Source organism: Ovis canadensis, chromosome 9, assembly GCF_042477335.2.
Source record: "Ovis canadensis isolate MfBH-ARS-UI-01 breed Bighorn chromosome 9, ARS-UI_OviCan_v2, whole genome shotgun sequence".
In the NCBI taxonomy this organism is placed as follows: Eukaryota; Metazoa; Chordata; class Mammalia; order Artiodactyla; family Bovidae; genus Ovis; species Ovis canadensis.
Window position 1 is genome coordinate 12,656,856 of NC_091253.1, and position 23,929 is coordinate 12,680,784.

At 42.1% G+C, this 23,929-nt stretch overlaps 2 long non-coding RNA genes across 4 annotated transcripts in view; both read right to left on the reverse strand.

Annotated features, from left to right (window-relative positions):
• Positions 1-8,527: 8,527 nt before the first annotated feature.
• On the reverse strand, positions 8,528-19,815 carry LOC138445575 (uncharacterized). Of its 3 annotated transcripts, XR_011258926.1 has the most exons (5): positions 19,558-19,757; positions 15,125-15,197; positions 12,207-13,470; positions 10,573-11,183; positions 8,528-9,134 (listed from the first exon to the last, which is right to left on the reverse strand). It is a non-coding gene; the product is annotated as an uncharacterized lncRNA (long non-coding RNA). The 3 variants fall into 3 exon arrangements; XR_011258925.1 differs by lacking the exon at positions 15,125-15,197 and having other exon boundaries at positions 19,643-19,815; XR_011258927.1 differs by lacking the exon at positions 15,125-15,197 and having other exon boundaries at positions 19,558-19,722.
• Positions 19,816-23,189: 3,374 nt separating this feature from the next.
• The window catches only part of LOC138445574 (uncharacterized), a 32,055-nt gene continuing 31,315 nt past the window's right edge, over positions 23,190-23,929 (reverse strand). The window contains exon 5 of the long non-coding RNA XR_011258924.1: positions 23,190-23,668. This is a non-coding gene — a long non-coding RNA (uncharacterized lncRNA). The remainder of the gene's footprint in view (positions 23,669-23,929) is intronic.

A 23,929-nucleotide genomic window follows, 5' to 3' on the forward strand; every position in this document is an offset into this window, starting at 1 on the left:
ACCCTCTCCCTCTCCCTCTCTCCAAGACTATTGTGAGGCTGGGGGATTGGGATCAACCATGAACTCCTTGTGTTCAACTCCTGCCTCTCTGGGAAAGCTGTTCAAGTTCCCATGGAGACAAAGCCCCCAACAGCACCTGCCTTTGAAAGTCCATCCAAACATGAAGAATAATCATTGATCAACCTGAGTTCCAAATAGCTACATAACTGAATTCCCTATTCAGGGTGTGATTCTAGAAAAGGAAACACCACGTTCTGCTCTTTCTCATACCATTATTTCCTGCTAATCTTCCACATGTAGAACTTGTCTTTCTAGTTTTTATTTTAATAGTTGCATGAGATTACATTACACAGGGGAAAAAATAATCCATGTAACAATTCTCTAGATGATGAATATTTAGGATTTATTTTGGTCCAACTTCAGTTAATTTTCACTAAGATAAAAATTACATAGTTTCTCCATAAAGACAAATTAGTGAAATAGAATTAATCCTAGCTCTCCAGAGAAACATACCTCCATGGAGTAATGATTTCCAACAGGATCCCAAAGTATCAGTGGGAGGCTTCCACACAATCTAACCGAGTCTGTAAAATTAAGTATTCTAGGTTAAAAGTTACCTATTTGTTAATAATGAACTTATTAACAGGAACTTTTCAAGCTCTGTTCACTTGGGAATCCAGGAACCATGAAAAGTCCAACATGCTTAACAGTGTAAGCATTTGTAGATTTTCCACAATGTATTTTGATGTTGGATTATTACTCTCGGAAGAAGATCTGATGTTGCCTTTCCCTCTCTGTTGCTTTCTCCATCTTAGGGTGTTGACCTTCTCCCCAATCCCACTGCTGAGCTTTTGGGGTTGAATGACTGTGGCATCCAAGGAAATACACCAAGCGACTCAGTGAGAAGCTTCACATTGTTCAGAGGCTCAAGGCCCCTTAGTCCAAGGCTGGAGCTGGAAAAAGCTGAATCGTCCATGGGTCACAGTCTGAGAACAGTCATCAAGGGATCCAAAAGTGATGCCTGAGGACCACATCCCATGGGAGAGGTGAAGGAGAAAGTGGAAGAACATGAAACCAGGTAAGACTTCCAAAGAATAGAGCGTTGGTCAGGACAAGATGTTCAGAAGAGGTATGAGAAGTAGATTGATTGATTGATTTTTATTGGTGACTGTTATTTTTACGAAACTCTACTATGCCAAAGAAGCCTGGGGAAAGCTGTTTGTGGGACTATTGGGTGTCCCCACCCTGAGGGAAGCAGGCAAGCCCAGCAACTGCAGCTTCTGGAGCAGAGACTCCTGGAAGCACATAGGTTTTCAGCTCTCCTCTGCTTGAGATGCTGGCTGGCAGCCCCTGGTTTCCAGTTTTTGTCCAAGACAAGTTTGTTCCCACCACCCTCACAGAGAGCTATCTGGGGTCTCTGGGCCAGTCCACTCTGAAACAAGGCCCCAGAGTGGCTTCAGAACAGGTCCTCTGCCTCCACTGAACTGATGGTTCTTTGCTCTGAAGTCACCTCTGCTTCAGCCCACAGCTGGGTCCTCTTCAGCTACAATTTATGAAACAGGCTCTGCATATAGGATGCATCAGTGCCAGGGGTGAGGAAAAGTGTTCTTGTCCACCTGGTGCCTGAAAAAGGGCTGGATGCAGCCCCCCATTCATTTCCTCCTTGCTGAACTTTGATGGCCACTCAGACTCGCTCCTCCAGCAGGGAGAGCTCCCTGGTGAGGTCTGTGACAGCACAGGTGGGGGCCTCCTGGGGGTGCAGTCCAGGGCACTCTGAACATGGAAGATGGTCTTGTGCTGCAAGGGGCGAGGGACTCTGTGGTCAGCAAACAGCACCTGTGGGGCCTTCAGCAGCTGAGATTGAATGATGTTTCCTAGTGTGTGGTTTTCCTTGTTGATGGTAAACAAACAGGCTTTGGGTACCTTAATGTCCTTGTTAATGGTGATCTTTTTCTTACCCAGGAAGGCAGAAGGGGTGGTCATTTCAGCAGTGCAGCTGCCTCCAAAGCCTCAGTCGCCACCACCACAACAGGAAGTAGATTTAAAGTGGGTGCAGCATCTTATCAGGACCATTGCCTGGCACTCGGTTAGCAAGTGTAATTACAGATGAGTGATGATGTATTTACTCAGCAACAACCTTAAAGTGATATAAGATCTAAAAATGAATTCCAAATTATTCATAATATTTCATCCAATCGAGGATGCTATTTTGTGTCCTATGCATCTGACTTCTTTAAATGAAATTTAATATGGGTAGAATGTAAAAACTAAATATACAGACAAAATCAAAAGAATGTGTAGAAGAATATTTGTACAATTTTTGTCAAGGAAGAGACCTTAAGATGACATATACATATGTGTGTGTGTGTGTGTGTGTGTTTTATACACATGACTCCAGAGAGAATATGTAAGTTCTATAGTCCCTAAAAGTACTATCTGTACTGTTGTTTCACTTAGGTTTTGTATGTCTAGTTAGGCTAGAACACAGTGACCAGATTGACCCCCACATATCAGTAGTGTAATCCTGTGAAGGTTTCCTTTGCTCTCTCAGCCCAGGCTGATGGCGTCAGGAAGCTTCCTTCTGTACCGTCAGCAGCCCCAGTCTGCCAGCCACTGCCGCGCGGAAGGGACGGAGGAGACAGACGGAGACCCTGAGCGGCTCTGGCCCAAAGCCAGCCCTGTGCCTCCTGCTCCTGCTCCATCGGCAGAGTAGTCTCACAGGCGATTGAAAGTTACATCATAAGGCAAATTATCCAGCTGGTTAGTATCGATTTATATTTATAAAAATGCATAAGGACATAGAGTTGTTTTGCTCCTTTTTTCAGATTTTATTGGCATATAGTTGATTTAAAATGTGTTAGTTTCAAGTGTACAACACAGTGATACAGTTATATATATATATATACACACATACGTATATACATATTCTTTATATATACTCCTTTTCAGATACTTTTCCCAAGTATAGTTCCCTGCGGTATACAGTAGACCCTTGTTGCTTATCTATCTATACATAGTAGTGTATATATGTTAATCCCAAACTCATAATTTATCCCTCCTAACCCTTTCCCCTTTGGTAAACCTTTCCCCTAGGCTTTCTACATCTGTAGGTCTATTCCTGTTTTGGAAGCAAGTTCATTTGTATGTTTTTTTAGATTCTATATGTAAATGATATCATATGATATTTGTTTTTCTCTATAAGGACATATACCTTGGAATGGGAAGGGCACCCCACTCCAGTATTCCTGTCTGGATAATCCCAAGGGCAAAGGAGCCTGGGCAGCTAGAGTCCATGAGATTGCAAAGAGCTGGACACAAATGAGCATGCACGGAAGGACATATGACTGTAATAATCAATATGGCTTCACTTTGCCCTACACACAGTTCTGAAAGATACTTTGCTAAAATGTTTTCAGCTCAGACAGCTGACATTAATGCTATTAGGTATTATTCACCAGAAATCACTGTGAAGTCTACTCTGTTTATTCAAGCAATTCACATCCCCAGCAGCTGGATGGCTGACCTATTTCACTGTAGTTGGATGATGTTACTTTTTTGTTTGCTGTTTTGCTTAAGTGATGCATTAAAATTTTCATCTGATTTTTGTATACTTTGTACCTCTGATTCCCTAGTGAGGAAGAAAATGTTTGTAGTCATTTTTCTTCTTTTAAATTTATAGCTTGCCTTTCCTTTTAACGGCCATTTGTATATTAGGAATAGCAACTTGTTATGTCTTCTGATAGTATTCTAATTGCATATAATTTTCCCAATTCATTGTTTTGCATAAGCTATATACTAAATACTACATATATAATGCACATATATGTATATAGGGAGACTGTGTTTTCCAAGTTTCCAAGTTTCATATCTACTACCTTAAAATCTTCCCCTTGAACAAAATGTTATAAATATTCTTCTACATATTATTTTATCTTTATTTTATAGTTAGTTTTCATATTTTATTCATATTAAGCTTTCACATGAAGACAGGGTCAAGGAAGAACTTCTGGGAGTTAGTTGCCCTTTTAAGTTGCAGGTTTTTCTACCATGTCTTTATATCACTCTTGTCCCACAGGTCATTTCTTCCTATTCAAACTATATCTTCTAAGTGTTTCCATTAGTGTCTGTGGAAATAGTAAACTGCTTTTCTTTTATACTTATCTACAGAAATTTTTCTTGAATTTACTCCATTTAATTAAAAAAATTTTAATTGAACAAGCACTTACTGTCTACTGTTTTCTGCTGTTTCTCCAATGTTGGGAAAAGATTTCCTGAAACACCAAAAGGGACCTATGTGACATGGTGATTCCCCATAGGCCCTTCCAAACCCATCAGATAAGATATGATTCCTGAGGCCAACATTCCCCAGGGTTTAGTTTACAGAGTGAAGCTTTATATTAAGGGGCCAATTTTCCATCCTCTAATCATCATTTGGGATTTGGTGGTGGGAGGGGAAATGTTAAAAGAATGTCAGTCATGTGGGGGAGGGACTGTCTTTTCTGTCCTCTTGTAGGAAAAAAAAAAAATAAAATCTGATTTTCACTTCCTTTTTTTCAGTCTGTACGTGGTTTAGAGGAAGGAAGTGCTTAGGGGAAAAATCAGTTTCCTAAAGTTTTTAGAACCCAAAGACAGGAGATTGGCTTTTTCTTTTGCTAAAACAACAACTGCAAACGGATATTTATATAAAGAGTTTGGTCAAACCTAACAACTTAAGAGTGTATTTTTAGATTTCTGCTTGGCCAAGGGGGAAACATAATAAATGAGCCTTATGTTCTTAAATGGGCATGCAGTTGAAATCAAAATATTTGCGCAATCTGACAGAAGTCACCAAGGACCATAGCTTTCCTAGGTGTTGTTAGAAATTGCCGAGCAATGACCCTATTATCATGGTTTTCTTTATTCCTTTTTCTCATAACTTATTTTCACTTTCAGTACTCAGAAGCTTTCTAGTGTGAATATGTCAAAGCAAAAGGAATAAAGATTATGTAAACATAGAGATACAAATACAGAGTTCAGTAACTCTGGCTGAGTGAATACAGGGTTGTGCTTCCTGCTGTGGATACCACCAGCTGCACGTGGCTCCTGACCACTTGAAAGGTCCTAATAGAGTTGTGCATAAGTGCTCACTCAGGACATATGATAAAAAACTATGTTCTGTGATTACATATTGAATGGTTAACTTAAACATACGATTAAAATTAATTTCAAGAATCTCTTAGAAGGAATGGAGTAGCCCTCATAGTCAACAAAGGAGTTCAAAATGTAGTACTTGGATGCAATCTCAAAAATGACAGAATGATCTCTGTTCATTTCCAAGGCAAACCATTCAATATCACAGTAATCCAAGTCTATGCCCCAACCACTAATGATAAAAAAACTGAACTTGAAAGGGTCTATGATGACCTACAAGACCTTCTAGAATTAACACCCAAAAAAGATATCCTTTTCATCATAGGGGACTAGAATGCAAAAATAGAAAGTCAAGAGATACCTGTAGTAACAGGCAAGTTCGGCCTTGGAGTGTGGAATGAAGCAGAGCAAAGGCTAATAGAGTTTTGCCAAGAGAATGCACTGGTCATAGCAAGCAAGCTCTTCCAATAACATAAGAGAAGACTCTACATATGGACATCACCAGATGGTCATACTGAAATCAGATTGATTATATTCTTTGTAGCTGAAGATGGAGAAGCTCTATACAGTCAGCAAAAACAAGACCAGGAAATGACTGTAACTCAGACTTTAACTCCTTATTGTGACATTCAAACTTCAATTGAAGAAAGTAGGGAAAACCATTAGACCATTCAGATATGACCTGAATCAAATCCCTAATAAATAGATTCAAGGGAATTGATATGATAGAGTGCCTGAAGAGGAATGGACAGAGGTTCGTGACAATACATGAGGCAGCAATCAAGACCATCCTCAAGAAAAAGAAATGCAAAAAGGGAAAATGAGTGTCTGAGGAGGTCTTACAAATAGTTGAGAAAAGAAGAGAAGTGAAAGGCAAAGGAAAAAAGGAAGGATAGAGCCATCTGAATGCAGAGTTCCAAAGAACAGCAAGGAGAGATCACTGCCTTCCTCAGTGATCAATGCCAAGACATAGAGGAAACCAATAGATTAGGAAAGACTAGAGATCTCTTCAAGAAAATTAGAGATGCCAAGGGAACATTTCATGCAAATGTGGGCACAATAAAGACAAAAATGGTATGAATATAACAGAAGCAGGAGATATTAAGAAGAGGTAGCAAGAACACACAGAAAAACCATATCAAAAACATCTTTATGACCCAGATAATCAAGATGGTGTGATCACTCACCTAGAGACAGACATCGTGGAAGGTGAAGTCAAGTGGGCCTTAGGAAGCATCTTATGAACAAAGCGAGTGGAGGTGATGGAATGCCAGTGGAGCAATTGCAAGTCCTAAAAGATGATGCCGTGAAAGTGCTGCATTCGAATGCCAGCAAATTTGGAAAACTCAGTAGTGGCCACAGGACTGGAAAAGGTCAGTTTTCATTCCAATGCCGAAGAAAGGCAGTGCCAAAGAATGTTCAAACTGCCATACAATTGTACTCATCTCACATGTTAGTAAAGTAGTGCTCAAAATTCTCCAAGCCAGGCTTCAACAGTACATGAACCGTGAACTTCCAGATGTTCAAGCTGGATTTAGAAAAGGCAAAGAAACCAGAGATCAAATTGCCAACATCTGCTAGATCATTGAAAAAGCAAGAGAGTTCCAGAAAAACATCTACTTCAGCTTTATTGAATATGCCAAAGCCTTTGACTGTGTAGATCACAACAAACTGGAAAATTCTTAAAGAGATGGGAATACCAGACCACCTGACCTGCCTCCTGAGAAGTCTGTATGCAGCTCAAGATACAACAGTTAAAACCGAACATGGAACAGCAGACTGGTTCCAAACTGGGAAAGGAGTATGTCAAGACTGTATATTGTCACCCTGCTTATTTAACTTATATGCAGGGTACATCATGAGAAATGCTGGGCTGGAGGAAGCACAAGCTGGAATCAAGACTGCCAGGAGAAATATCAATAATCTCAGATATGCAGATCACACCACCCTTATGGCAGAAAGCGAAGAACTAAGAGCCTCTTGATGAAAGTGAAAAAGGAGAGTGAAAAGCTGGCTTAAAATTCAACACTCAGAAAACGATGATCATGGCATCTGGTCCCATCACTTCATGGCAAATAGATGGGGAAACAGTGACAAATTTTATTTTTCCGGGCTCCAAAATCACTGCAGACGGTGATGGCAGCCATGAAATTAAAAGACGCTTTCTCCTTAGAAGAAAAGCTATGATCAACTTACGCAGCATATTAAAAAACAGAGACATTACTTTGCCAACAAAGGTCCATCTAGTCAAAGCTATGGTTTTTCCAGTAGTCATGTACAGATGTGAGAGTTGGACTACAAGGAAATCCGAGCGCCAAACAATTGATGCTTTTGAACTGTGGTGTTGGAGAAGTCTCTTGACAGTCCCTTGGACTTCAAGGAGATCCAACCAGTCCATCCTAAAGGAAATCAGTCCTGAATATTCATTGGAAGGACCGATGCTGAAGCTGAAACTCTAATACTTTGGCCATCTGATGCGAAGAACTGACTCATTGGCAAGGACCCTTATGCTGAGAATGACTGAAAGCAGGCAGAGGAGGGAACAACAGAGGATGAGATGGTGGGATGGCATCACTGCCTTCATGGATATGAGTTTGCATAAGCTCTGGGAGATGGTGAAGGACAGGGAAGACTGGCATGCTGCAGTCCATGGGACCGCAAAGAGTTGGACACGATTGAATGACTGAACTCTGCTGAACTGATTAGCAGGCAGATTTTTTACCACTAGTGCCACCTGGGAAGCCTAATACACACACACACACACACACACACACACACACACGTGTATATATATGACTGAATCACTTTTCTGTTCGGCACAATAAACTTCATGGTATCTGTTTTCTCTGTTGAAATGTGACTAGGAAAGCATTATATTTGCGTATGTGACTCACAAACTCTTTCTACTATGCAGCCCTGTAGTAGGGTATTGGAAATAAGGGCTGAAGTAAACGTACCTAGATTTAAATCAGACTACCATTGCCCCAGCCATATGTGGCCTTGGGCAAGTTACGGGGACAGTCTGTGCTTTCTGTTGTCCTTTATCTAAAATGTGAGTAATATAATATCCCCATTCTCATAGGGCTGTGCAAGGATGAAGTGATCAGAGCCTGGCACAAAACAAGTGCTCACTAAGGCTTGATTGTGTTATTTCTTACTTCGGAATCCAGAAGAATGAGAGAAATTTCTCTGCATGAAGAATCTCTCAAGTTAAAGTCAGGACTGTGCTGAAGTGATGCTCCTCTCCCCCTTCCCCGTCTTCCTCCAGCCAGCTTATTGTACTGAGAAGTCACACCATCCCTCTAAATATGGCACCTATCCAGGATTTGTAGATTCTCTAATCAGGTATGTTTGACCCTCCATAGCTCCATCCAGTGCTCTGAGGAGTCCAAAGCAATGAGACAAAACTGCAGGTGTTTCTTTTCTGAGGGCACACTTAATATTCACATATACATGGATCTGACTTTAACGAGATTAAGAACTTATTTATGACACCCCTGAAACCATGGGACATAGTCCAAGAATAGCATTATAATGCATTCTGTTGAGCTTTTGCTACATATAAAGTATCACCCCTAAAGGCTTTAAGTGATTTTTTTTTCCATGTAAATTTACACCATTGTTTACTGAAGTGGGTCTTAGATCTTCTCCATCTTATGGTGAAAAGGATCTCAGAAAGACTGAGGAATTCCCCAGTGGTCCAGTGGTTAAAAGCTCCATGCTTCCAATGCAGAGGTCTTGGGTTCGATCCCTGGTCAGGGTAGATCATGCGTGCTGCATGGCATGGCCAAAAGCAAAATCAGTAATTGCCCAAAGTTTCATAGTTAGTGGTGGGCAAGGACTGATTCTCGCCCAAGTCTGTGTGTGGATGGGTACTGCCATGGGGTCATTTTATTTCTCAGACAACTGTCCATAGCTTTTGTTGTTGCTCAGTTGCTAAGTTGTGTCTGACTCTTTGTGATCCCACAAAATGTCAGCAGGTCTGCACAGCACAAATCACAGTCCTGTGGAGAAAAACAAGCGCTCTCATTTTACGGCAAAGATGTCACACTTATGAAAATGGAATACTTATTAGGATCATCACATTGTTTCTGCCTGAGCATGACTTCAGAAATTATTTTCAGCATCTCCTGTAGTCTACTCAGGGTGATGTTTTTGAGGGAAAATCTGTATCTCACTCGTCTCAGCTGTCACATCACACAACACAACACTGAGCACATAGTTAGTGCCTGGTTAATGACTGCTCAATGAATAAGTGTGTGATTGCCTGTGCTACCAGCCAGAGCTTGTCAGCTGAACCTCAGAACACAAAAAGGTTTTGAGTGAGTACTCAGTTCTCCTAATATAACAAGTACCTTTCTAAGAGCAGCTGATTCACATCATACAAAGGTACAATGGGTGCTTTAGAACATGAGGGTTAAATTCCCACTTGGAACCCCATGGAGGACCTTCCTCAGATTAAGGCATAGTCTTTCAGGGCCACCTTGCTGTCAGTCAATGGTAACAAACTGGGACAAATGTGACTCATAGCCTATTTTTATAGGACCTCTGAGCTAAGAATGCTTTTACATATTTAATGGTTTATTTTTTTTAATGAATATGCAACAGACCATATGTGGCCCGTAATGCCTAAAATACTTACTTTTGACTATTTGCAGACAAAATGTTGACTTCTGCTTGAGGTCAAAGTGGCTCTATACCCAAGTGGAGTAGAACTACTTTACTTGGAAATATTTAGGATGGCACAGTGGTAATAGTATCCACCTGCTAATGCAAGGGATGCTGGTTCAATCCCTGAGCTGGGAAGATTCCCTGGAGGAGGAAATGGCAACCCGCTCCAGTATTCTTGCTTGGAGAATCTCATGAACAGCGGAGCAGGGCATTCTACAGTCCATAGGGTCACATAGAATAGGACGTGACTGAGTGACTAAGCATGCATGCACATACTTTGATCTGTGATCCCCAAACCAATCTGTCTCCAGCTGTAAAATTCTTATCTGCTTTCATTTGTACAAGAACACCAAAGTAACAGCCTTGCCACCTTCATCCCCTACCTAAAGCACCTGTGAAAAGGCACATGTCTTCCAGCAGCACAGCTTAGAGGCTGAGGCCTTGGGCTTTGGGGGACCTGAGTTCCAATCTCACCTCTTATTAAGCACCACTTGTTGGATGAAAAACTGGAGCATGTCAGTTAGTTTCCTCATTCACCAGCCATAAGGGCAACTTGCATGCTAAGTCACATCAGTCGTGTCCGACTCTTTGTGATCCCATGGACTGTAGCCCGCCAGGCTCCTCTGTCCATGGGATTCTTCAGGCAAGAATACTGGAGTGCGTGGTCATTCCCTCCTCCAGGAGATCCTCCCAACCCAGGAATTTAACCTAGGTCTCCCACATGGCAGATTCTTTACCAGCTGAGCCACCAGGGAAGCCCACATGACTTACCTAGGATTGTCGAGTAAAGCAGTACACCAGTAAAGGAGCTCTGAAAAATGAGGAAAGTGTCTGGTTGAGTCAGAACTGAAGACATCCTGGTGCCAGGATTCCCAGTGAGGCAGGAGGCCACATGGTCAAGAATCCAGAGGGTCCCCCACAGCAAAGGACAGAGCAGATCAGTGAGTCAGCAGCCAGGAAGCGAGTGGCAGTCAGAGCTTGCCAAGACAGAGCTCAGAGCAAATTTTAACAGAAAAAAAAAATGCAGTCAGGAAATATCCATGCAGCTAGAGCAGAAGAGCGAGGCTGGAAAAGGCTGGGAGGTAAGGAGTCTGGGGCTTGGATGGAGAACAAACAAATGGGAATTGGCAGCGGAGGCAATTTGAGTGTAGCTTTGACACTGCCAAGCAGCAGTCAGAAGGGCGTGGGGGTGAGTGGCATGAGTATATGTGAGTGGCATCCCCTGGGTGACTGGCTTAGAGAGGTCATGACTGCAGGCTCAGGGGCCATGGGGCAGACTCTTTCCTGATGGTAACTTGGTCCCAGAGCTGATTCACTGATGACATGATCAGACTTGTATTTTAGAAAAAATCAGTTGGCCTCAGAAAAGATGGATGGATTCACTGGAGAGAAATTTGAAACAAAATAATTTATTCTCAGCATAGCTTCTGAGAAAAGGCTATATCAAATCAAAACCACCTAACTGCGCGCACATTTCCCACTGGGTGCTTCCTCCCTGGTTCCACTGTTCAACACATTGTTAGTGATCCCTGTCTACTTCAGGCTGGAAACCACTTTAATGGGTACCTCGGATTATCAGTCCTCTTCTGAATGTGAGGAACTGTGATTCACTTCACTTATTCACAAACTTCTAGAAACACACTGCATTGGGATTTGAAAGCTACTGTATTTTTCCTTTTGTCATTTAGAATTAGCTTCATATTCTATTTCAGAAATGATAACCAAAAGAGTTTGTTTTTATGGAAATAATGAAGCAGAGGAGGATGCTTTACCATTTGTTAGTGGCATCTGCCAGTCTGCTTGGCAGCACATGACAGTAACTATCTTTCTTGCTTTATAGAAATGACAGACTTAAATATGACTTCATTTTCAAATGCATTGTGAAGGGAATGAGGTACATATCATGTGTATCACAAGCACCATAATGCCAAAGAGGTTACACCTGACTTTCTTAACACAGCCTCTGCAGACGTCATTTACAGCAAGAAAGAGAAGGTATGGATATTACCAAATGACACATGATAGCCAGCTGCCACTAGAGAATTTGACTGTGTAATTCTGTGGCATTAGAGAAGGGAGTGGCTATCATGTGTGTGTGTGTGTGTGTGTGTGTGTGTGTGTATGTGTGCACACACACACATATGTTGGAAGAAATTGTGGCAAGGTGATCAGAAAACACTAGTAGCATCAAGGACCCACAATTTTTGCCACAGATAATCCCCAGTTGCTCTTTCTCCCCCAAGTAGTTTGTTAACTCCCAGAACTAACTCCCAGCTCTTGAGAACTGACACTGAATAGTAACCATGAGTGCTGTTCACCAAGAATTTCTGGTTCTCTTTCCAAGCATGAGATAGGACAGTCATTTCCTGCCCCCTTAAAGTTCAAAAAGCACTCATTTGACATACCTTGGTCAATGAAGCATTAAAAAGTGATCCGTACCATATATGAGAAGAGGCTTCAAGGGCCAAGGGCTCTCTTATCCTCCTGGCATGACAAGAGGGTGGTCACTCCATCAATGAGGATTCCTGAGTGCCCACTAGGTTCCAAATATCAAACAGGCAGACGGGCAGCATAAGCAGAAGTGAATACGAAGATTTTGAGGTAAAATTGGTCTGTTTTGGCAAGTACTGACATCGGAGCCCTGACATAGAGTGCTACCATAGCTGATAAGCCTAAAATAGATGGCATGGCCAAGGGCTGGATGATGGACAACAAGCCTCTGGGTCCAGAACACTGGTCATCCATGTAATCGGAATTTTTGTTGTTGTTCAGTCACTAAGTTGTGTCTGAATCTTTGTGACCCATGGACCGCAGCACTCCAGGATTCTCTGTTCTTCACTATCTCCTGGAGTTTGCTCAAACTCATGTCCATTGAGTTGGTGATACCATCCAACCATCTCATCCTCTGTCACCCCCTTCTCTTCTTTCCCTCAATATTTCCCAGCTTCAGGGTCTTTTCCAGTGAACCGGCTCTTTGCATCAGGTGGCCAAAATATTGGAGCTTCAGCTTCAAGATCAATCCTTCCAAAGAACATTCACGGTTGATTTCCTTTAGGATTGACTGATTTGATGTACTTTGCTATGTTTTCCCAAAATTTTGGTAAAACTGTTACTGGTAAAAACATGATAGACAGAAAAAGTAGTTCTAGAGAAAAAGATTCAGTTCAGTTCAGTTCAGCCGCTCAGTTGTGTCCGACTCTTTGCGACTCCATGAATCGCAGCACGCCAGGCTTCCTTGTCCATCACCATCTCCCGGAGTTCACACAGATTCACGTCCATCGAGTCCATGATGCCATCCAGCCATCTCATCCTGGGTTGTCCCCTTCTCCTCCTGCCCCCAATCCCTCCCAGCATCAGAGTCTTTCCAATGAGTCAACTCTTCGCATGAGGTGTCCAAAGTACTGGAGCTTCAGCTTTAGCATCCATCATCCCTTCCAAAGAAATCTCAGGGTTGATCTCCTTCAGAATGGACTGGTTGGATCTCCTTGCAGTCCAAGGGACCCTCAAGAGTCTTCTCCAACACCACAGTTCAAATGCATCAATTCTTCGGCTCTCAGCCTTCTTCACATTAGAAGCAATATTAGTGGGATGTATAGATTACCAATTGGAGGTCTTTCACAAGGCACCATAGAAAGAGATCTTGAAAACAATCAAGCCATTCACAAACCACTGTAAAAGAGAGGCAGGAATTGTTCAGAAATCTGGGAACCTTCAGTGTTAGAAGACACAGCTTCCTCACTCCAGCAGGTGAAAGATGAAGCTAAAAGCTTTGAAGCACAAAAGTCAATTAAGATTCTGCCTGTAGCAGTAGTGTATCTAGTGAGCTGGATTTTGCCCCAACCCACATTCATGTGCTAAAGTTCTCAACTCCAAGAACCTCAAAACCAATTCAACCCTAGTTTACACTGGAGCTTTGAAAGGTGATAGGCTAAAATGAGGCTGTTAGGGTGGGGCCCTCATCCAGTAAAATTAGTGTCCTTATAAGAAGAGGAAGATGCAGAAGCCAAGGGTGCTGAGGGAAGAGGCCAGGGGAGGACACAGTGAGAAGGCAGCCTCCTGAGCCAAGGACAGAGGCCAAAGGAGAAGCCACACCTGAGGCACCTTGACCAAGGCGTCCAGCCTCCAGATAGTGCAGGAATAAAGTTCTGTCCTTAAGCCCCCCAGTCTCAAGTGTGCGGCTATAGAAGTCCTAGCCAACTAACACAGAGAACATGGCCAGCATGCTGCTGAATGAAACAAGGTGTTTCCATAAAAACCAGGAAATACTCTCAACTGGACCAGCTATCAGACATCCCAAAGTTCTAACAGTTGTCACCTACAAACTAGTACTTGCCATCATGCGCTGCTGTAGCTGCTGACCTTCAACACCCTCCGAAAGGATTTCAGGGTGGAGAGCGGAAATGAGGCACTCTGTGCTCTGGGGAAAACTGGCAGAACAGGTTTGTAGATAGATATTTTCAGGAACTGATTTTATGAGTCCAATTCTTGTATCGTCTCATATCTAGAAATGCCCTAAAATTCTTCATGGTGATGACTGTTCCTTGTGACTACCAGGAATCTTCTGCAAAAATATGTGGTTGATTGCATGTACTCCCCCTTCACCAAAATTGCATATATCCTGACCTTCCCCCCTGCCTCTTTGAAGCAATTTCTCAGAGCCATCTGAAATGTTGTCTCCCAAGCTACATATAGCCTTCATTTTGTCCCCCCAAAACCTTAACTCACAACTCTCACATTGTGCTTTTGTCAGTCGATAGAGTGAACAGAAAGAGAAAGGAATAGGAGTAAGAGAGCTGAGAAATTAGGCACATCTAAGAAATATGTGAAGGAAAGAATGGTGGGTGAGGATGCGTACAGCTGTTTGGAACCCTACAGGTCAGATGATGTATTACTCAGTTTGTCAGGGAGCAGATGAAAGACACAAAGCCTTTAACTACAGGGAACAGACAAGGAGGTGGTTTATGTCGACACAAGAGTGAAGATATCAGTTAGGGATGATGAGGTTCTTAGAGATCAGCAGCAACAGGAAACCTACACCAAGCCAAGGCCCAAAGGACTGAAGAAGGGTTCCCCTGGCAAGATCCTGGTGGGGTCTGAAGCCACAGAGGAAAGGTTTCAAGACAGAACCCAGGGCCACAGAGCTAGGAACCCCCGCAAGGAAAACAACAAGGTCAGGGATGGAGCTTCAGGATGGGGGTGATGATCCCAACCTCTCTCAAATTCTGCCCTCCAACTTCCTACCTCTGTGCTATGGTCTGAATGTTTATGTCCTCATAAAATTGGTGTGAGGTGACCTATGTCACATCTGATGGAGACAACTCACCCTCATCTCCCTCTGTTTCAGCTGCCCCAACTTCCAAATCATGAGTCCTCCATCTGGTTTGGTCCCTGAGGCCCTACAAGAGGCAGAAATGATGAACGCATATATCACACACTAAAAAATCAGTTTTGATTATTTCAAGTCCCTGAGACATTTGGGGGTTGTGTGTTTTGACCCCTCCCTAACCTGACCAATCCTGACTGGTCAGTGTAAACATTGAGTTAACAGCTATAGTTGAGTCATGGTAAGTTCTAAGGTAGAAACAATCACATCAGAATTCTTAAATCAATACCCCCATCAGGTGTCACTCTTTCGGGCCACACTAATTGTGGACCAGAAGGAGTTTGATTCAATTCTCTGCAACCCCCACCCCCTGCCCTTGGCCTCCCCAGAGTTCAGCTTAGGGAGCATGGTAATCCGAGTTGAACTTAATAATAACAGCTAATAACAAGGGCTTCTTTCTCATTTCATCAGACCCAATGAGCCCCTCCCAGGACTGTTCATACATTTGTAAACTGTGGTTACAACATAATGACTGGGGCAGAGAAGGGCCTGCTTTCCTGAAGCCCACCTTCCAGCATGGTGCAACCTCCCAGTAAAACTCAGCCACTTTAGCAGGGAGGTTGGAGAAATCTTCTCTAAACTGATGACATGGAAAGTAAAATCAGAATGGCAGGGAGCCAGCCACCTGAAGACAAGGAAGGAAAACAAAGTGTGATAAGGCCCGTGAGTGGGAGGAACTGGATGTATCTGGGGAAACTTTGAAAGTCCAGAGCCAGGGCTGAACTGGGCAGTTGAAGGAACAGTAGTGGAAGGAAACGTTCAAGGGTGGGCAGTTTCAGATCACATGTGGCTTTACAAGTCACCATAATGGTTTCCCAAGTAGCGCTAGTAGTAAAGAACCTGCCTGCCAGTGTAGGAGCATTAAGAGATGGGAGTTTGATCCCTGGGTTGGGAAGATCCCCTGGGGAAGGAAATGGCAACCCACTCCATTATTCTTGCCTGGAGAATCCCATGGACAGAGGAGCCTGGTGGGTTACAGTCCACAGGGTCACAGAGGGTCTGACATGACTGAAGTGACTTCGCCCACATGTAGAGGTTTAGGGTTTATTTTAAACACAGTGCAAAGGCAAAAGAGGAGTTTAAACAGAAGTTATGTTCTCTTATGAAGCTGCAAAAACCTCCCCCTAACTGACACGTGGAAGAGTTAAGAGGAGATAGTACGGGGACAGCTGAGAAGGTACAAGCTCACAGTGATATAGAGAAGAAGGCAGGTTTGAGATGTTTTCATATGGATTTTGGCATCTCCAAATGTTCAGTTGAACGAAGAAATGAGAGAATCAAGAATAACTCCAAGACTTGGCTTCAGCAGCTGGATGAGGCTGCTGCCATTTCACCAAGTTGGGCTTGGTCTCCATCCAGGTGCTTTGTTAATATTTGCATTTAATTGTGGCCATCAGTACTGTAACCCAGGATGGTGACTGCCTGGAGTTGTGATAGGAAGAGTGGAGGGAATATTTTGGAGATGCTTTGAGACAGTGCCTTCTAAGGAAAAAAGAAAAGAAGAACGGAAGGAAATAAAAAGAGGGAGGGAGAGAGAAAGAGATTGATTTTTCTCACTTGGGCATGAAAGAAGGATCTCTTCATGGCCTGACGTTATCCGACCTTGAAGCTTTAGTCCTCCCAACAGATTCACCCCAAACCTTTGGTTAAATCTTACCCTTTGGCCCAAAGAGTGAGAAGCTAGGGGAAAGCCCTATTTCCCTTTAAGGTTAGATCCAAACTATTAAAAGAAATGATTAAAGACATTTTGGGTGATACAAACAAACTTGAACACTTTATGAAGCCACAACTTCCTCTGTAGAAGAATGAAGTGGAAGGCAGGAAGCTTTTATAAGTTTAACAAACAAGGAAGAGTAAATAATTGGCCGGGGCCACAGATGCCAACTCACTTGCAATTGGAAGGCTTGGCATTCGGGATCAGCTGCCTGGATGTCCTGCATTTCTGGTCTAGCAGAGCATTTACAGGGAAAGTGACCTAAGTTTCAGTTTGCTGACATGCCCCCGCCTACCAGGCCTGAAAGTTATTTCAACACAACAGCTGCAGCACTTTTTCCTTAGGAGCCTTGGAGCATCTCTTGGACAGAACAAGCATCAAATGTGACTTCACTGAGGGAACCAGATGGAAGGCAGAGCATGAAACTTGTTTTTCCAGTTGAACAAAGCCAATCTTCCTCAATTTGTTGCCCCCAGCATGAGTGGGATAATTTACAAATTCCTAGTCTGTCCCTGGAGGCAGGAATGGGGGTTGAATCCAATACCCAAAGACACACTGAGTCTCCAAGTCACTAATCTCATGAGTCTGCTGCTCCAGCCTCCCTTCTTTCTCTCCCACAAGGTCTCCTTTCCTGGATGATGAGGCTGGCAATGCCCCTCATCCTACCCCAAAGATGGTAGTATCTGGACTTTAAGTTCCAAAGAACCAGACATGCGCTCTACACAGACACTTGCTGGGTTAGAAGAGTGGGGTCTTTTCCATATTTTAACTTTTTGGCCACTCATATGAGTCCATGTCAAGGGCTTTCTCTCTGTAAACATCTATGCTAGCAGTAAGGGGCTTCCCTGGTGGTTCAGATAGTAAAGAATCTGCTTGCAATGCAAGAGATCAGGATTTGATCCCGGGGTCAGGAAGATCCCCTGGAGAAGGGAATGACTACCCACTCCAGTATTCTTGTCCAGAGAATGCTATGGACAGAGGAGCCTGGTGTACTGCAGTCCATGAGGTCATGAAGAGTTGACATGACTGAGAAACTAGCACTTTCGTATTTCATTTCAGTTCACTAGTAGTAGGAGCTCCGACCCTGGACACAGACCAAGAGTTTTTAGCCTTGCTGCTTACTATGTGAGTGAACTTGAGCATTCCCTTAAACTCTCTGAGCCTTAGTTCATGTGAAGATAAAGGGTGTCAACTTAAAAAAATGCTCAATATGAGAGTTGCCAGGTAAGTTTTATTTGGGGGTAAAGTGAGGACTGAAGCCTGGGAGACAGCACCTCAGATAGCTCTGAGAAACTGTTTCAAAGAGGCAGCCGGAAATCTCAGTATATGTGTGATTTCAGTGAATGAGGAGTACATGCAATCAACCACATATTTTTCCAGAAGGTTTCTAACAATCTGAAGCTTTCTGCCAGTCATAAGGAACAGTCATCACCATAAAGGATTTTAGTGCTTTTCTAGATAAGAGGAGATACAAGAATTGAGCCAATGAAATCGGCTCCTAAAAATATCAAGCTATCTGAAGACTTCTCCTGCCAGTTTTTCCCACAACCCGGAGCCTCACTCCTGCTCTCCATCCTGAGCTCCTTTCATGGGGTGTTGAAAATCAGCAGCTGCAGCAGCACATGATTTAATCCTTGTAGAGGTAGAGGGCAAGTGTTCATGGCAAGGGCCAATTTATAGTTGACAGAGCTTTAGAGGAATTTCTGGAGAGTGTGCATAGATGGTTATCAATAAATAACTCAATAAACATCTCTCTGTGTATTTTTCTCTCAATCCAAAAATATTTATCTTTCTTAGATGTTAAAAAAGAATTAAATTTGTGATTTCAAAAGCAACATATTTAAAAATGTTAAGGTATTCACCTGATATAAGTCTATCGTTTTCCAGTATTAAAATTCTCAAATGCTCAGCTCATACTATGCTTTACTATAACTGAGAGTTGCTCCTTTCATAGTTGCTGCCATTCCATTTAGCTTCCACTATAAGTTCACTACAGGGTAGCTGTTTGCAGATTGATCTTAATAACAATGCAGTCGAGTTTTGAACCTATAATTCTTGAATAAGGTTGAAAACTAAATGACAGAAGATAAAACTGTAAATCATAGTACTAGAAGAGCAACTTGGAATATTCAAACAGATGGAACCCAGACATCTAAGATTTGTGATCTTCTGGCTCCTAATTATTATTCTTAGCAGCAGAGAGGATTAAAAATAGTTGGATGTCTATGATAAACAAAGAGGTAGCTTACACAAGATCTTTTTGGGTTAAAAATAGAAATATAAATAAAAGCAAAGAGGTCACCAAATAGTTAAAATCCCCTAGAGCAAAAATAGCCACTTCTGAGTTCAGCTGTTATTTGCAATAAGTTCCACTGATAGCCCCAGTCATTCTAAAAATGTCCCTTCATCTTATCCATTTTTTTCCTTAAAAGACAAAAAGGAAAGCAAAACAAAGCAAAAACAAAGAAACAGAGGAGACAAGTTATATAATCTAACTCTGGAAGACTAACCATTTTTATTTCTTATTGCCATTTGAATTGGAAAGGAACACTCAGTCCTAGAACATGGTAGTTCTTCTCGTGTTTCTTTGTCCACAACTACAAGTAGGAGATAATTCAGAGCCCTTGCCAATCAGAAAACACAACAGAGCTGTACTCACTTCTCATTTGTTTTTTAGCCATCACAGGCATGCTCCTTGAACCTCAAACATCCTGTCAGATCCTGGAAGTTTCACCCAGGCTTACCTAGAGTGCTTCTGAAAAGAAAGGCATCTGAGAAGGCTCCACTTATTGTTCTGTGAACATGTCATAGTTGAGTTGACTTCTTAAAATACTCTCCACCCTTGTTTCTTAATGTGGCACCAAAATGTAATCTGTATGGAAGCCAAAACTGCAGACATGCTGAATCTGTGAATACTGAGGAAGTGGTTTCCTTAGCAATAACTGGCATGTGAAAGTCAAAACTTCCTCTCCCTCTCATGTGACCTTTTTTCAAAGCAATTCAGCTCGAGGACAATAGAATTGAATTCCAGGCACCCACAGTGTTCATGAATTGCTAAGCAGTGATTCACCAAGCACCCAAATTACGATAGACAGCTTGAGCATTTTGTTAGTGGAATGGCTTAGTATTTAAATTTTTTCTCCTCACTCCGTACATTAGTTTTCCTCATTCCTCTTGCCCACCACTCTGAGATAATGCAGATAAACACAGTGGCCCCAATTAGTGATTAATATATGGACTTTGGACTGTTAGAAGTAGAACATTATATTACCTATGATATTCATAACTATTTGCTCCCTTTGGATAACTTCGATACTAGATAGTTATAGAAAGGTTTGGTTGATAAATAAAGTCTACTATTTGCTCAGACAAATATAATTTATTTTTTTGACTTCTTAAATGATATTTTAGAAGCACTGAAGATTTTACTCATTCCAAAGATCAATTTATCTTGACTCACTCATCCCACCCCACCGCCCCCCCCAAAATGCTGAATTTGTCTTATAAATTGCAGGTTCCGGTTGGTCCTTAGAGGTTGAAAGTGAAAGTGAAAGTGAAGTCACTCAGTCTTGTCCTATTGTTTGCGACCCATGGACTGTAGCCCACCAAGCCTCTCCATCCATGGGATTCTCTAGGCCCATGGGATTCTCTAGAATACTGGAGTGGGTTGCCATTTAATTTAACAATGTACCAAGAGCTGTGACCTGAGGGTGCCCTACTCTTTTGCCTTTGATTAATTATCAATGTTCTTGAGGGACATAAATAAGACTCTCCTAGGAATTTCTCTTTGTACCTCTGAATTGTGAATCTCAGGATCACTAACATTACTCATCTTCCTGCTACCATCGTCCTTTGAACTGACTTTGTAGTAAATGACGCCAGACAGACCCAGAACCCAGAAGCTGGGTGCCTTCTCCTCTGTGATCCTTCTGTACCCCAGGCACTGCCAGTGACTCTCATGTTTGCTTATTTCACTCTTGAAATGCATAAAGAGAGGACCTGGCAAAAGGAGTGTTGCGTAACAGTTGATCAATAAATAAGAGTTTTGCCTCTGTCCTCCATGTGGCTTCTCCATTCTAATAGTTTTCATTCAGTTTATGCCTGTCTGCTCCTGGTTTAATGTCTCTCCTGGACTCAGGCCTAGAACTTTCTTGTTCCAGTGGCCCCAACTGTTAACTACCTTGATGATAGATAACAGACAAATCCTGATAACAGTGTGAGGATCTCCAGAGAATTCATTCTCACTATGCTTGTGAGACTGTTAACAATCTGAGTGGCCCAAGCAAGCAGGGAAATCGTCCATACCCTCTGACAGAGGCAGAGGCCCATGCAAGTTTGCAATATTCTCATGGGCCCAGAACACACTGCTCTCTGGCGGTGAGAGAGCAGGGGCTTAGCGGAGCTTATTTCTCTCCTGGACATGTGGGCCATTGTGTGTGTCGACTGGGATTCCTCCATGAGAAACAGATCTCATTTTTGTGGCATCAGATCTGCGAGTATCCTCTTCTTCTCCTGCACAGGCTCACTCGACTTTGGGTAGTTACACTGCCAGTCTCACTAGTCCTGCATCACTGGATGCAGTGTCACAAGGGAAGCACTGAGTTGCCTATTGGAGTAAAATCCAGATGAAGACAGTGGGGGGAAAAAAAGAAAAAACAGTGATAAGGAATTGCAATACGTTTAGTGCTTATTTGTTGTTGACTCAGTTGGTCAGACAAAGGTGACTCCAGGAGTCAGGGGTGACCTCTAGACTTTGGAAACTTGGATAAGCCACAAGTATTCAAACTGTGTTCCATGGAGCCTTGGAGTTCTGCTTTGCTGGGGTCCAAGGACAGGTGATAAAAGGGACATGTAGCAGGTGGGATTCTGGGTGTCTGGGCTTAGTGAAGCTCTGCTTTTATCTAATTTTATATACTGATTTAGCTTGTTAAAAGGGGTCCTTTGGCCAAAAAAAAAGGTGCGGGGGAGATACAGGCCATGTATTTTCTAATTTCTTTCAGCCTTTATATTCTGCAATTGTGCAACTACGAACTTTTAGTTTATAATTCATATTAAAACAAATTATGAAATCCAAAACACTCACACAAACAGGAACCGCAAAGTTTGTTTCGTGACCAAAGACTATTTTAATCTTAGTCAGAATCTTATTAATGTCCGTTTTGGTCCAAAGTGTTGAGAAATACGTCATAGATAATTCAGAATAAATCTGTGGCAATCACTGGAGGGAAACAAAGACAAAAAAAAAAAAAAAGGCAGTGCAACCGTGAGGTTAACGTACTTGTAATTCAGTTCAGTTTTCCTTATTATTCTGGTGGTGGTGGTGAAAGTCCCTTACACTGGCAAGGCATTGTGGATTATATCAAATTGAGTGATTTTATTGATTCTTTTCAACCTTTGAAAATGTCATAGGTTTTGCTGGGTATTCAAAGTGAATATCTGAAAAGTAAATGATACTTTGTCCACAGGTTGGGCAATGTGGGAGGAATCACGGCCACAGAGTGGAGGCCGCCCTCATTCTGGCTGTGTGACTGTTCTCTAAGTGAGAGTTGGGTCACTCTCTGCACAGCCAGTTTCTTAGGAAGTAAATTGCTTGACACCTATTCCTCTTTATTCAATGTCTTCAGAAAAGGCTGCAAGTGAAGCAGTCAGCCTTTCTGGCATGGTTTTATCCCGATTACAAAGGCTATTGTTGAACGGTGCCAACTGGAATTCTTTGACTGTTAGTAGGTTCAGCAGGCTGTGATTACAATAATTACAGACCTGTGAAGGTCAAACTGACAAAACCGAATATAAACTGGGATAACCCACTGCACTGGTTCATTCCTTGCTCTTTGGGATTTGGTGGTGGTTGTTGTTAGAAGATTTGCCAAGTGATATTTGGTAAGAAAATAAAAATGGAAGTTGTTGATTTCACAATTTGGTTTGACCCCATAGAATCACTGTTCCAGGTAGGTCCCTATGTGAAGGCAACACTGTATTTTCAGGTCCAGGTATATTTTTGGTTCCATCACATTTCTCCCTAGTCATGACCCTGAGTTTGTGTGATGTATCTAGGTACTTTTTAAAGAACATTATGAGTCTTCAATATTTTACCCACTTATTTTTCTCTTTGTGTGACTGTGGTGCTGCATACAAATGAACAGATACGTGTGTTTGGTTCATCTGTGTATTGTTTTTGGAATATTTAGAAGCAATGACTCTCATGGAAAGAGAACCTACAAAATTCTACAAACAATAAATGGTCTTCTGATAATTGTCTAGCTAAAGACTAGAATAAAGTGACTTCTCAGGTACACTAAACACAAACAAGTCTTTATTTTCCTCTGTCTTTTTGATGGTTACAAGCAATAGTTTAGGTTATAATCAAGTAAAAATAGTCTGTTATCAGGTATACTATATGGAGAAGTACAGACAGGTAGGAAAAAATCCTCTCTGTACACAGATGACAGTGTTTGCACAGTGCTAAGAAAAGGCAAGGGCTCAACACAAAGGCTGGATGAAGCCAAAACAGTGGAAGTGGGTGGAAATTAATCAATTCACAGAAATCCAGATGTTCTGCATACTGAAGCCAAGTCTCTGAATCCTGACTGCCAGAGATTTTCATGTTTCCTCCAGATGTCTGCTTTCAGGTAGAGACTGTCATCTCCCGTGCCTGATTTCATGATAATTTACCACATTGTTCAAAATTTAGAGTGGCTATGACAGGGATAAGGATAGGGTAGTGTAAGTCATTGTTCATGTTTCAGTAGAAATCCCATTGTTAAAGGATACTGTTTTAAAAAAAGAAAAAGGACAAAATCATGCCTCTCATACAAATGTCAAATGAATGCATGTTACAGATTCTATTTAACTCATCAATTAATGAGGGAAGCAGTAAAATGTTATAGCCTGTTCAAAGGAGAGTTCTGAGAACCTTCTATGGGAGGATAGTGATACATATAGAGAACAGATACAGATGTAGATATAACATAGATATTTTAGGGAATTTTGAAATGAAGTTACAAATAGATGCAAAGATCTACCCACAATTG